This window comes from Numida meleagris, chromosome 2 (assembly GCF_002078875.1).
Source record: "Numida meleagris isolate 19003 breed g44 Domestic line chromosome 2, NumMel1.0, whole genome shotgun sequence".
Lineage (NCBI taxonomy): Eukaryota > Metazoa > Chordata > Aves > Galliformes > Numididae > Numida > Numida meleagris.
This window is the reverse complement of record NC_034410.1, coordinates 20,082,484-20,098,144: the sequence shown is the minus strand read 5'-3', so window position 1 is coordinate 20,098,144 and position 15,661 is coordinate 20,082,484.

Sequence of the window (15,661 nt, the reverse complement as noted above, 5' to 3'; positions counted from 1 at the left end):
CATCTTCCCTAAAACTCCCAGTGGCTTTTGATCAATTGTAAGGGCCTGACTCTCTACGCAAACATCCTGATGAAGTATCCCGAAGGAGCTTAGATCTAGCTCCTCACACTGCACCACGTGTTGCTCCCAGCCATCTCTCCAGGTAAGGCCGGAGGTGCAGCTCCATGGGATGGTGAGGGGGTGCTCACACCCAGCCAGGTGCAGCTCTGTCCTGGAGCCACCGAGCTGCCCTGTCCTTCCCAATGGCAGTTCCTTCTGCTCCCACCCTGCAGTTCAGCAAAAATAAAGTGCAAGAGTCTTGCCTAATGGCCCTGAGCTGTCATTAAGATGTTTTGTACATATCTTAGTCCTTGGAAAAGTAATGAAACCATTTTATAAATCAATAAAAAACCTGGCAAGCATTGCTCACAAAAGCCATAATTTTGAGAAAGATTAAAAAAACCACTCTGATTTTCATGACAGTTCTCCAATAATTGTGTCAGTCACCTCCTTTCCTTGGCCACCCTTCCTACCATCTGCCTGTCAGCTCTGCTTCCAGCCTTCTCTCACCCAGGACACTTTGCTTTTTCCTCATGGATTCAGCTACATTGCCATTCATTTTTCTTCTCTGTTTTTTTTTTTCTTATTTTAATTGTGTATTTTCAAGCGCATCAATTTTGCATTTGGAAATTATAAATTTCTCCCTTCCTTTACCATATTTAAAACCTGCTTACTGTTCCCTCACACAGAATTTGAAACGCGGTGCTTCCTTTTTTTCCTTCTTTTTCTTTCCTCACATTAGTTTTATTTCATTCATGTATCCCAGGTTATCTTTCTAAACATCACCCTTTACTAGCCATGCTTACTGCCATACTCTTATTCAAGAAGCCAAACCCAGTCTCAATTACAGCTTCCCCCCCATAACTCCCACATTCCTGCTCCAGCTTCTTCCCTTCTTCGGTCAAAGCCAAGGAATGTTCCTTTTGACAGAGCAGACTTCACCGCTTATCTCTGCTTTGTGCCAGTACACCTGCTGACTCAAACAGCCACCCTACATCCGATTATTTTTTTCTACTTAAGTAATGTAGACTTATGTTTTTTAAAGCTACAGTTCAGGTTTTATTTCGAATGCAATCATGCAGCAGCAGCTTAAAAATAATTGACGGTTATCAGTAATTCTCAAAGGTGGAGAATTATGCTACAGTGCTGGAACCTCCAAAACATACACCCTTCCAGGGTTTATCTGAGCTTGATTTTAAAAATATTTCAGCTATTCATTTCACCATATCATACTATCATTAGCATCAGTCCTTACTAAAATTAATTTTTGGAATATCTCATTTTTAACGACCTATTAAAAACAAAATATGGAGGCAATTATTGATACCATTTTTCTCAGATGACTGCTCTGCTGTAGCTGATTGCCACGCATCCCATCAAGGCCTAGCAATCTCTGAGACAGCCACAGCTGTGCCAGCAAATGCACCTAGTTCCTGAGCTCCCCAGGGCCTGGCTTTAAATTAGCTGCTGCTAAGCAGTGCCCCTCCCAGTGCAATTAATGTGATGCACGTTGTAAGGTTGTTTTCTTTCCTTCTGTCACTACATTCATGCTCTTGTTATAAATGTCAAACTCACATACAGTTTGCTACCAAGTTGTCTTATGTGATGTTTGTGGAATAAATTTTACAGTATTAGTGTATGGAACCTACTTGGTTTTCACATGTATTTTTGCTTATAAGTGATCTTAGTGGTTTACTTGCTGTTATTGCAATTCTCACAATTGTGGCTGTCCTGGAGCTTATTGTCCTAGGAAGCACCTTGGTGAACCTGTGTCCTTTCCTTGTCCTGCCATCTCCCGTTATTTTAGAAGTAATCAATCAGAAGCCCAACCCATCACCCATTTACTGCTCCCTGCAATCTGTGGAAATAGAAGCAGTCACAGTCCTGCTGTTCCTACATGGCTGCTGAGACTCTGACTGTACCCATTCTCAGTGCATAGTGCAGAGGGAGGAAACAATGGGAAAGAGAAAAAAGGCACGAAGCAGAGTAAAGGTGTAGGCAGGCAAAGTCAGAAATCTGCTGGAAGAGGATGAGTGAAGGATTGATGAACTATGTAAGCATTCCCTACAGCGAAGGGAAGAAGAAATGGCAGTATTCTCTATGCTAAACTTCAGGAGAGAATTTAGTCCCCACCTTAGTGAAAAAGAGAGAGCAGCTCTTTCCCTATGCATTTAAAATACAAATGGCAAGAGAAAATGAAGGGGTTTCACCTGAAGACTAAGTAAATTAAGAGACTGTTAGCTGTTATAATTAAATACTCTTTTTTTTTTTTTTTTTTGCGGTTCACTACTTTTCTTTTCTGAGTGCACTGAGATTGAACATCTTTTGTAAAGTAGGTGCAGCCAAGAAGTCAATTACTATACTGGCAAATATTTATACATCTGTGCCGGGACTTTTCCAGGTCAGGTTTTGCATATCATCCCCAGTATTTCTCCGCACGCCTACTAGAAATGCACAGAACTCCGTACATTTCTCTCTTTTCCATTTTATTCCTGTATTTGCCCAGAGAATGTAGATACGGCTGAGCAGTCTGTTCATTTGAACTGCAATACTTTTCGCAGTAAGCTGATGATATACTTGATGTACGGTAGATCACAATGACTGAAGTGTAACTACAGAACCCATCGCTGACTGCTAATTACACCTGGGGTCTGTGCTGTACCAGTAATAGAGCTGAACATTTGCTGAGATTTCTATTACATGACATTAGATAGATAGATAGATAGATAGATAGATAGATAGATAGATAGATAGATAGATAGATAGATAGATAGGAGAATGGCTACTGTTTCAGTTGCTGTCTGAGAACCAGCTCTTCCCATTCTTCTCTCTGAGTGCTCTGTCTGAAACAGATGCCACCACAGATTTCTGAGAAGGAGAGCGTGACTGAGAGATGGAACATCTGCAGGTGATTCTGCCTGAATTACTCATCTGGAAAAGACAGAGCTTAAGCAGCATGCATGATAACAGAGAAAAATGAGAAACACTGAAATGATTGGCATGACTTTATTTAATTTGTCTCATGGATAAATAAGACAGTCTGTCATAATTCTTCCTAAATACAACTGGCTGGGAGGGACCTATTTCATGATTATTCTGGAAAATATTGAGTCTTCACAAGAGGTGCAAATGTCAGGAGGTGGGGGCTGAAGCACTGCTAGACTGCTTTTGTGCTGGGGATTCAGAACCCTTTGGAGTCTGCCCTGGGCAGGGCCGGCTCTGTGAAAGGAGAAGCACACAGCTGCCTGTGGAAGGAGAGTCCTGGGAGCAACAAAGTTGTGGCTTTCCCAGACCCTTCCTCTCAGCTCTGCTTGCAGCAGGACACTCCAACACACCATCTGCCTGCTCTACTTGGGGTTTATTCATCTTAATCTTGCCCCAAATCCTGTGCTGCTTCCTGAGGAGCATTTGCAGCCCCTCACTGAGCACTCCTACACCCCTGGCCGCCCCATGAACTTCCTCCAGCTTGAAGTATTCTTTCAGTAAAGGGGGATAAAAAGTATTATTATCAGCCTCTGTATCCAACAGAGAAAATCTATTGATGGCAAAGAGTGTGTGCCCACATGTTGCGAAGACAGGGTAGAGACTAATGAGAAATCTTAATTATTTTCTTCTCCCTTAAGAGGGAAGAAACATGGGAGTATGGAATAATCTCCATAAGTAAGAATGCCTGTATGGTGTCTCAAGGGCACTGTAAAATGACACTGCAAAAGAAAAAGATGGGGGATGGAAACTGGGAAATTATAATAAACTCACTCCTTGACAGAAGTGGTACAGCCACCAAACAGGTGAGGGGACCTGTGTGCCATGAAAACTGAGATGGAGGCTATTTCTGCTTTCAACGGAAAACTTTCTGCCAACTAAAAACCACCTATTTCAATGTTAATTTTCCAGAGCAAAAGGAATACAGCTCTTCTGGAGAAACCCTGTCCAAGGCAGGTACTCATTACATGTATCTTACACTGCTGTCGTTTTATCAACATTGAGGAAAACTAAGAAGAAAACAAGAGGTTTTAGCCCTAGGGCAATAGACAGGCCCCCGACATGGCTGCCTACATTCATAGTGCAGTGGACCTCAGTACCTCTGACTGCCACACAGCGCGCTCAGGAATGTTTATACACATCATCCCATTCAAATGAAGGGATGATTGTAACCTATGTAAGTACTGATGAAATGTTAACCACAGAAAGTTGGAACTGTTTAAATGTCAGGCTTGTCCGTGTACGCATACACACACATGTGGATATGCACTAGTTACTGAACATGGAAATCCTATAGTACCAACATGGAATTTGTACAGATAAAGTATGACTTGCTTATATTTTCCCTCCATGAAAAGCAGAATACTGGCCTTTTTCAATTCTTATATATGTAATGTTAATATGTATGTTTATCAAGATGCATAAATACATTTATGTACATAGAAATATATCTGTGAATGACACTGGTAGGCCTATATGCATATGTATTTACAAATTCATATAAGAAAAATGTAAACTTAGTAAAAGGCTTTCATACCTTATTCACTTTAACATCTGTGGAGCTGCTATCATTTTTTTTTTTTAAATACTGTATTGTATGATGGCACACAAACATTATGTGCTCAGCAAAAATACCAGATAAAAGTACATTGGTAAAATCTTACAGCTCACGTTCTTACTTTTCAGTCCCTGAGGAATGCTTCAGAACAGTGCCATGACCTTCAAGGCAAGTCATGGGAGTGACTGGAGTACAGCTGATGAACCCTGCTGGGATTATCAGCATCACCTCCCCTCTATTTCTCCTGAGACAACTGAGAGGCACAAGGAGGAAATCAGTAGGGGTTGGAGGAAAAGGTGAGACTGACAAAGATGAATTCTAGGGGCTGGGAAAGTTGAGAAGGTGGCTGCAGGGAGTTCTGGCGATGGAAATGTTGGGAAGAGTCAATCCATGGTCCCAGATGAACCCCAGCGGAAAGGCTTTGCTAAAGAACTATGAAAAACTTCATTTTTTCATAACCTGTGAGTGTCATCTAGAAAGAGAGAGCATTTGTCTGATGTGAGTTATGTGGTGTTTGTTCCCTGTATTCCTCCTGGAGCTTAGGGAAAAATATGAGAGCCCTCCCATGGCCAGTGGACACCTGTAAACTTCCTGATTGCTGTCAAAGACAAAGCACCCCACTATGTGATGGGTCTGCTTTCTTGTTCAATGGAAGTAAGCTGTTATTACCATGTTATTTATTATATCTGCAGTATCAGAGGTGTTCCTGGCACTCTGAGAAGTAAATAAAAGATGAGTGACTGAAAAAACTCCCATTGTCTTAGTGCATAGATATAGCAAAGTGAAACACAGCCATAACAAAGGCTTGTAAAGAACACAGCAACCTATTATCTATACATATAAATTGCATTTCTCCATCGACAGTGGCAAGAGAAGGTGGGTGCATTGAAGAGAAGGTGGCCCTACGGAGCATTTTGTTCAGAGGCGTCGGGCTTGTGGAAAGGATGGTTCTGAGCTCTGGACTGCACTGTCATACGCAGTGCACACACTCCAATACTGAGTAGATGTGAAATTCTGTGCTCTGACTGGATAGTTTTATGGACCATGTTTTATGGTGTAGATGCTGCACTAATTACTGAGTGACAAATAATTGTGCCCAGCAGGATTCCTGTTAATCCTGTATACCACTTCCGCTCCAGCTCACTCAGCTAATCCTCATCTACTTGGTTTAAAGCAGTATCAGACCAAAAGGATTCAATAATGTAAGCAGAGCTGGCATGTCACAGTGTTCACTTTCTGTGTCAATAAGATTTCCAGTATAAAAGTTCTATTTGCTACAGATGCAGGCAAAGGAATTCTTTGCATCCTCTTCAGAAAGGGAGCCGCTGATCTAAGCACACAGAGGCTAGAAAAAGCTAGAAATAGAATGACTGCTCATACAAAGAACATGAACCAAAATAATCCCTTTTAAATTAAGAAATTTGATGTCAATTTGGCCTTTTAGTAACTGAGAAAAGACCTCGCTAAGAAATAATTTTTCATTTATGTCCCCCATAATTCTGCTAGATTTTAGTCTCTTGTATTTACCTATTTTCCTATAGATATTTTCCTGTCATTTCCAGGCATATTCAACACTTGCCGAGCTCTGGCTCTGTTCTCTCTGCAATTCAGCTTAACGTGTAATGAGAATGCCGGCAACAGCAGGAAGGAAGCCGCTCGGCAGTGCAGCCGGCGGCCGGCAGGTGGCGCTGATGCATCACCCCGAGGACTGCGCCCAGCTGTTGAATCGCTGGCGCTTTAAACCGGTAGCAGCCTTGGATGGAGATGATTGGGGTTTTAATGTATCTGATCATTAAGAAGTGAGAAACGCTACACGTCTGCCTCTTCTGAATTGCGGAGAAATTGTATTTTCTTTCTTTTCCCCCATAAGCAAATAAAAATGAAAGAAGCAAGAAGTAATATTATAAAGGATACATAACACAATGGCAACATGGATGTTTCCCACCTTACTCCCCCTTTCACATTGCTGTTGGCACAGTAGCATGTGTTTCCAGGTGAAGAAGGGAGTGAAGAAGCTGGCCTCAGCCTCCATCTCCCAGGCAGGTAGGACGGAGGTGAGGCACACTATTTTATAGCAGTTTGTTACTGCAAATAATTCTGCCATGCCTGCATCTCAGAGGTTTGATCTATTTTCACTGCCACAGGAACTGCAGCACTCCCTTCTAGGGATATATGTGACATAAATCATCTGGAGCTGGTGTGTTCATCATGATGAATCCACAGCCTCCTTGGGCAATCTGTTCTGGTGGTGACACACTGGAACAGGTTGCCCAAGGAGGTTGTGGATGCCCCATCCCTGGAGGCATTCAAGGCCAGGCTGGATGTGGCTCTGGGCAGCCTGGTCTAGTGGCTGATGACCCTGCACACAGCAAGGGGGTTGAAACTAGATGATCATTATAGTCCTTTTCAACCCAGGCCATTCTATGATGGAGGTGTTCAAGGACAGGCTGGATTGATCCCACAGCCTGATCTGGTGAATGGAAACCCTGCCCATGACAGGGGGTCAGAACTAGGTGCTCTTTAAAGCCTCTTCCATCCCAAGCCATACTGCGATTCTATAATGAACCGTATTGATCTGGGACCTCTACTGAGAATGGAAGGAGTGGATCTTGTTCCAGGATGATGAGTGCATATGTTCAAGCTGCCTTTGAGAAGTACCAGTGATGAAGCTTTATAGCAGGACGTTTGATGGGAGAGGTATGCTGGAAGAAATACCTAAAATGGATTAGACATGGGACAATACTTTTTCAGTTACTTGGTCACACTGACAAAAAGTGAAATAAAGAGAGAGAGGCTGACTAAGTGACAGATTGTGTACGTGAACAATCAAAGCTAAAATAGTAATTTGATTTAGATTGAGCATAGGGCCTATTATGGAGGTAAAAGCAGGTGTAAGTCAAAGCTGAACTAGCACTTGAGAGCAGGATGAGGGAATTGGTCCAAACTGTTTCCTTTTGTCAAATGTCCGGTGCCAGAAGAAGAATATGGTGTTAGAGAAGAAAACTGAAGGGGGAAGACTTGGTTGAAAGCATCTTCTCACAGTATTTGTTTCTACTGAGAAGTTTTGGTTTGGGTCCTATCTTCACCCAGAAAAAGAAATGCATTACAGAGGTGATGAGTCTTTTCCTTATCTCAAAAGCACTAGCAAAGGCTGGGCAGTGAAACAGAGAAAAAAGTGCCCCGAGGCTAGCAGAGCAGAAACAAGAAATGACCTTTTGGAATTTTCCCACTACATCAGATTATCGTTTTTTTTCCCCTTTTCTTCCCTCTCTACTTCACTTTAATTATTCTATCGCCTAGAAAATACAGGAAATGCTTGCTTAAAGATGTAATATATAGAGTAATTCCCACGCTGCCCCTTTTGGATTTAAAAGGTGGTAAGAATTTATAGCTCAGTACATTAAACTTGATAATCTGACATTTCTGAGGGCAACAGCTATCTAAATGCATCCTTATACTGCCTCTGGGGTGCAGCTGCAAACAAAAAAATGTCCCCATGGGCAATGATGATGTCACCTTTATGACTGAATACAAAGAATGGAAAACCATAAAAATATATTTTATGAACTGTTTCTCCTTTATTATATCTTGCAAAAATTTGTATAGCTTCAAAAGGAAAAAGCGAGGAAACAGTGAGAAATTTAAATAACTTGTTTCATGCTAACTTCAAATATTAAGAAGGGAATACAATAAAATACAAAAGCATTTCAGAAACACGTCTCTGCCCAGAAGTAATTCACTTTGCACTATGAAGACGTCAGTTTAAAAACATTACCTGCATTAGAAAAAAACAAGTCTTAAGATAAATTATTATCTTACAGAAAAAACATATTACAGTTTGTACTGCAAGGCTCAGTCATTAGTGAAGTTATTTAATATAGAATTTTCATCATGCATTATATTTAAAATGATAAGTTAGTCACAGTTTTTACAGTTCTTCCTTGATTAATGTATATTGTTCTTACAGGCTGGTGGTTTTCAGTCACAGAGTCATGAACTCTTGGCAAACTGAGCCTGAAACATCCATACAGAGGGACAAGATTTTCAGTGCAAACTGAATTTCTAACCCTACCAAGGCTTAAGAAAGTTTACCTTCCCAAATGTAAACATCTCTGGTAATTGGATGGAGCAAATACTCCCATAAGGATTGGGAAGTTCATGAATGCTGCAGAAGGCATATATTTGATATAGTCTGACCATCACCTATCACACCTATCCATGTAATGTGTAATCTCCCTAGTTTTCTTTGGCAGATGCGTCACAAAGAATTCAGGGACAAGGCACTTCCTGAAAAAAAACATCATGGTCAACATTGCAGTACAAAATATCAAGCTCCTTCTGTTTCTTACTGTATTATAAAGCACAGAATTGTACTCCCTGTTCCAGTAGATGATGCCTATCTGCAAAGAAAGGAAGGCAATAAAAGCCAAAATTTGGTCTTCGACTTGAATTTAGTAATTTATTTCGTGTGGACTATTCCCTAAATGGAAACATTTCAAAGAAAACAACATTGAGTATTAGAGTTTCAAGCTTTCCAAGGCACACAGTGGGATCTTTCCTTTGACCTGAAGAGCTGATGGATTTTTCAGCACAGCACTTCGTAACGGCCTCTCAGCCATTCTGCTGCTCACGGGCCTACAGCCACCGAACTCCGTGCTGGGCAGGGCTCTGCCAGGTCCCTGTCACCATGCTACCCAAGTCTGTGTCCAGCTCTGCCACTCGGGCTCTGCAATCTGCCCTGTGCCCTACCCACCCACTGGAATTTCACATCCCATCTCCATCCCCAGGCAATCTGATTTCAGTGCCCTGCCTGTCCAGAAGCATTTTACAACATCTACCCTCAACTTCCCTCGGTGACATATAAACCTGTTATTTTTGTTGCATCCAACATGAACATGGCGAGCAGATTACTCCCTTCCTCTTTGCAGCAGTGAATTTTTATTTTTGAGGGTTACTGCCATTTCAGCTCAACAACCCCATTTCTGTCAATCCTCCAAGACAGCTCATCATTCTTACTGCTCTCATTTGGAGCCTTTCCAAGTCATCCACATTTTTCTCAAAGCAACTGGGGTTGCCAAATACTCTTTGTAATATAGGACTTCCCATATTTAAGCCTCAAATCTCTAATGCTGTATGAAAAACAAGTGATATATTGCTTGCTCTTGTATTTCCTCTGTATTTTAATAGGGGACACACGTTGTGAGGTTGAAACTCAGAAAACCCTGCAGCTGCTTTCCTGCCCTGTTCTTTGAGCCTCCTTTGGGAACACAGAGGCATGATCCGGTTGGTGGCTGTGACACGAGTGAGAACTGGAGCATCCCTAAGGAGCTGAGGCTGCAGGGCAATGAACGCACTGAGGCACCAGCAGGGCACGTTGGTGTTTTAAAACTCAGAATGCATCAACTCTCCTCTGCTGCCTTACATCAGGTGTAATTGATCCTCCTGCCAAAGACCCACCAATGCGATGAAAGAAGAAATATTTGTGTTTTGTAGGCAATGCTTTTGCTTATACAGCTCAGGAATAGCACTCCAGATCAGTAACTTATGTTTAGTGTGGGATTCTCTATGATTTCTCCTCTACAAGATGCTAGCCAGCCAGTCATGCTCTGTCCTGCATTTGGTTGTTTGTTCTCATTACGTACCCTGTCTTTACTGAAGTTAACCTTTTTTCTCACCAGAACACTTTTCAGTTTGTCAAGATCATTCTGACTTCAAGTCCTGTCCTCCATTGCTCTTGCCATTTCTCCAAGCCTGGTGTCATCTCTGAATTTAATAAGTGTACTTGCTTTTAAAGCATGCAAATTGTTAAAGAAAACACTAGAACCAGACCTTGGACAGACCCTTGAACTATATGTGATGTATCTTTAATTTCCTCAGAGAACCATCTACTCTGTTATTTGGAGCAATTCAGGAGCGGAACAGACTCCCACAGATGATTTCCATGGATACTACGCAACACAGAGGTCTAAGCTTGCTTCCTCCACTTCCAGATGTATGGTATTATCATGTTGCTTGGTGCATCAGCTCTTGTCTCTGGAAGCAAAGTCTGGAAGGCAGCCCGACTGTCCTCATCCCTCCCCTCCGCGGCAGTGTCACTGTTCTGCAGACACATGTGCAGATCTAGCTGGAGCAGAAGATCAACCCAAAGGAGGAACTGTCTCAGTCCTGAGATTGCAAAATATCTACCACAAAAGACAGCAGTGGTTTGTCTGGGGATTCCCGTGCAACACAAGAGAGAAAATATCATTGCCTTTTGCAGTCTATAAGATTTGTGACAGCCAATTGCAGCAATGTCCATAACTTCTGAAAATGAAAACTTTTTTTCTCCTACTGGCACATTCCAGCTGCATGAGAAGTGTTTCCTTCAACATCACTGAAGGCCTGGGATATCTCACTTTATGAACCATGTTAGATGGCTTCTTTTCCTAATTTTTTATGGCCATCTGCGAACCTTTCCAACTCCGTTTCCATCAGGAGTGGCATCTGGCAGTTGGAAGAGATTTGAGACCAACTCACTTGATTCTTTTTCTGCTGCTCAGACTGATGACATCTCAGTGTAAAAGGAGACTTTGAGCTGATGTGACTGTTCTTTCTATTATTTTCAAGGAGACCTTGAAGGCAGTGGCAAATTCATCCTTATGGAATCAGGATGTCATTGCAGGACCACTAATACTCTTCTTGGTAATTCAGTTGCAGTGCAAAGCTTTGGATGACTGAAGCAGGCAGGAGGGAGGAAAGAAGAGTAACTCAAAGTAAGTTTTGAAGTTCCTTTTGTTCACTTAATGCTATTCCTAACTTAATTTCTAACTTTTGAACAAATTGGCATCATTTACTAGAACGTTAAAAAATAAGCTTGTTGAAAACGGAGAAAGCAATTTAAAGCATCCACCAAAGCAATAGTGGGAACATACGTGGCTGGAAAGCTCTACCCTGTGCAGCTTGTGCTGATAGAGTATGGGCTCACAGGATTGAAACGTGCTTAGAACTACTCATGGGATTGCTCTGTGCTTGTGTGGCCAGACCTGTGAATGTCAGGGAATAGTTTTGCTTTGCAGTGATGCAAGGAGGTAATAATTCCCACATTTTTCTCTTGGTGTCAGAGGGAAGTTATCCTGAAGAGCAGGAAGGCTGGGGTTTGGGACCTCCAGTTTCTCTAAGGTGATATTTAAAGATTGTTTAACTCCAGACACTTTGTGTTACTAAGCTCCTTGAAGATTTATGACCTTTATGACAATCATTTTCCTCTGTGATATTTCCCTTCTGCTTAAGAACTTACAGGAAGAAAAAGTTTTCCTTCTTTTCCCCTCAAGGCAGCAATGCTTCTCCTGTGAGGATTTCTGAATGAAAGGGGGGATTACCGCCTTAGCTCAGTTTGGAAGCATTTACAGGGCTTCCTGCCGTGCCTCCTGTCCAGCTGCCCTGCCTGTATGCAACTCTTCAGCTTTATTTTGCAGGAAGAAATTGGAAAAGAAGTCTACTAACAAGATTTGAGATGCTTTACCTCATAAAATCCCACTTGGGACATCACGGTTTATGAGGAAAAGAGGGAACTTCTCATAATGGGATTAAGGAAATTTCCATCTGCTTACAGCCTCCTTTTCTCTGCCTCTTGTTGACAGGGAAAAAAGTTTAATCATTGTAATTGCATTGTAGGTTGATGGCTGTTGGCTCGGTGCACAAGGCTAGCCTTGTGGCTACCAGGGGCCGAACCGTACGGAGGGAGCCAGTGGCACCCAGGGGTTTGTACCACAACCAGTCTCTCACCAATACAGAGGACATTTCTTGTGATCCTTAGCTGCACTTTGATATTTGCCTGAAATTAACAGCTCTCTCTCTCTCCTTTTTTTTTTTTTTTTTTTTTGACCTCTTGGGGACATTTGGAAAAAATGCAAATCATCTTCTTTTGTTGAACACTAGTTTTTCACAGAAAATCACTTTGATCTAATTTCCTTTCCTGCTTCTTTTAATTTTGGAGTACATTTCCCTGTGACAATGATGGATTTGCATGATGGGATCATTCACCCTCAGAACTATTTTGTTAGTGGAACAAGGTGGAACAGGTCACAGAGAAATCAGAATCACACAATCATAAAAGTTGGCAAAGATTACTAGGATTATCTAGTCCAACCCACTGCCAAATGCTGTAATATTTTTAAGAACAGATCAGTACTTAATTATTTGCTGTTATATGTGTAGTTGTTTAAGCTTATTTGCTGGTTGACACTATCATTTAAGCTTTCTGACAAGGAAAATTCAAGACATTCTGTGCTGCAAGGAGCCTGTGAAGTGTTACACCAAAAGGAAAGGACGCAACATTCATTAGCACGCCTTATTCTAGTTTGAGGCAAACACATACGACAGTCTGTGTGCTTAGAGCTTTTCTACTTTCTGTTGTACTGCCCAAAATTTGTTTCAGCTTTTCATTTCTCTGGCAGAGTTGTTTGGGCAGCCCTGTCTAAGTGGCAGACTGTACTCAGAGAAAAGAAGCAGGGTGGTGACCCCACACCCCCTGGCTCCCAGACCCACACCTGGGTGAGCCCTGGGCTGCTCGCCGCAGCACCTTGCTCTGCTTTCGAGCACCTGCACCACAGAGACCTCTGCACCCACTCAGCTTTCCTTTGCTTATGTACCTCTGTGTTAATGCTTCTGATTTCTGTGTACGTGCATTTTGCTTTTAATTCTGAATTCAGTTGATGAAAAGCCAGAATTTTTCTAGTTGCATTTGTTGAAAACTGGACAAATTGCTCTTTTACTTTACACATTTTAATGGAAACTTTTATATTTTCAGAGGAAGCATAAAAAATGTTCACAAAAATTATTTTCCATAGAGTGAGGTATTTTCTTCCAAGTAATAATTTTCAATTTTTACTAAAGGGTCAAAAATGCTCCCCTCAGAAAGACCAAGGAAGCTGAAATTAATGCTCTTTGATTTTGTCACAAGCCTTGTAAGAAGCCTCGGGGATTTTTATTAGGAGCTCTGGCACCTCGGTTGCATCATTTTTTATGTAAATGAAGCTCTTGTTAAATGTTAAGCAAAGTTAAATCATACTCTGCAGAGATTTCTTAGCAGCTTGAATAAAATTGCTCTTTCCTCTTGATCACTTGATTTTCTTAGGAATTCGCCACTTCGTTACTGCTCTTGTTGCCATAGAGCTTAAATGGCTTATTGAAATGACTCAAAAATTCCCAAATAAAATTAAAAACACAGCAAAGTAGAGCAGTAACATGGGCAGAAAAGGTACAAACAGTGTAGGTAGAAATAATAATTTTATAGTGCTATCTGTAGAGGGTGTTCCCTTCTGCATATCATTCTCTGAGTTAATCAATGCTGTATGAACTCCACTACAAAAATATTCTACCTCTGTGTTTTTTTTTTTTTGAGAATTATATAACACAGTGTCATGTTTCATTGCTTTCATTAACACATTACACTTCAATGATGTCTTATTACTTCTTTTTACTTCTTGTTTTGCTTGAGGGGCCTCAAGACTCGAAAGTGCATCGATGCTGTGTGAATCACTACTGGAGATTGACATTAGAAATCCATCTTCATGCTGGCCTGGTTCCTCAGCACCTAGATCATGAAAGCACATTTTAAATCCAAGTGTCTCCCAAATGTTTTAATACAAGATTAGAAAAAACCCTATTTGTCAGCTCTCTGAAGCCCTCAAAGATCATATGATTTCCAAAGGTGAAAAGTTATGTTATTTTACTTCTTTCTAATGACTGTTGGCTGATGGGAAAATGTATAACCAACTTAGGTTATGTCTATGTGGAGATGCTGAAGATTTCATTAGATGCTGGACAACAACATCCACATCCAATGCACTCAGTTTCCACGCTGCAGCAGCCTTAGTCTCAGTCTCCCCAGAACACAGTGAAAGGATGTGATAGTAGCTTTTTGTGTAGAAATATATTCGGCAAATATATAAACCCTCTGGAGCATCTCTTGAGAGGCAAAAGGAATTTAAACTTGTAAGTCCCATGCGGATCTCCTGTAAAGTGTTATTTCCCCCCCTAAATACCATGCTGAAATTCTACCTTTAGCAAGTTTAAAACTGGAAGCTGAATTATGTTTTCAGAACTAAAAAAGAAATCTCAGTGAATAAATAAATCTTGAGAAGCATTGCTACAGGGAAACAGACACAGACCTTACACCATTCACAACTTAAAAAAAAAAAGTGTTTGAGCTTAGTAAAGCCAGCATCACACACAAGGCAGATTAGAAGGAGGGCATGCTCTCCTCATGAACTTGAGGAAAACCCACACATAGAGTTCATAACTCAGCTGTAAAATGTTAACAACTGTTTTCCAGACTTCTCTTTGGTATACGAAATTAGGCCCAGAAACTCTTCCATTTCACAAAGTGTGGTTCAAATTAAGGAGAAAAAAATCCCTTTACATATATTTGCAGTGTTTTTTTCACACCAGAGTTCTATCAAGGTGGGAATCTTCCTAAACCATAGAATATGAATGGTTGTTTTATTTGTGCAAACTGAATAAGCAGTGTTAATTAGACAAACACCTAGATCTGTGCAGTACCTTTTACCAGTAGGTTTCAAGAAGATAAGGTTTGGAAACCTTACTTTGCAACCAAAGAAATGAAGAAACATAGTAAGTGACATATCAGCTGATCTACTGGACTAGGAACCAAGCCAGGAGAAAGGCAAAGGAAGTGATGCGTGCAGTAAAAGCCTTCAAAGGATGCCTTGGATTTTTTCTGTAACAGTCAGTTATTGCACAGTTAGAGTATTTAATTAACAGGTTAAAGTACCGTTTTTGCAACTGTCCTAAATACGTAGGTATCTGGATATTAAGCCTATGGTTGCATGAAGTATAGAAATTCAGTCCCCTCTGATCCCCTGGGAACAAAACAGAGAACAAAACCAACCACTATTATCCTTCCCCTGAACACCTCTGGTGGTAACGGCTTTGTAAGATGTTCCTGTACAATACCTACTGAGCATTAGCATTGTGCACTTCATACAGTGATGCGTCATCTGTGAAACTGTCTTTTGCTGCAATTTTTGTTTCTTACACCATGAAAAACTTACAAAAAAAAAAAAAGAAAGAATTAAGCTC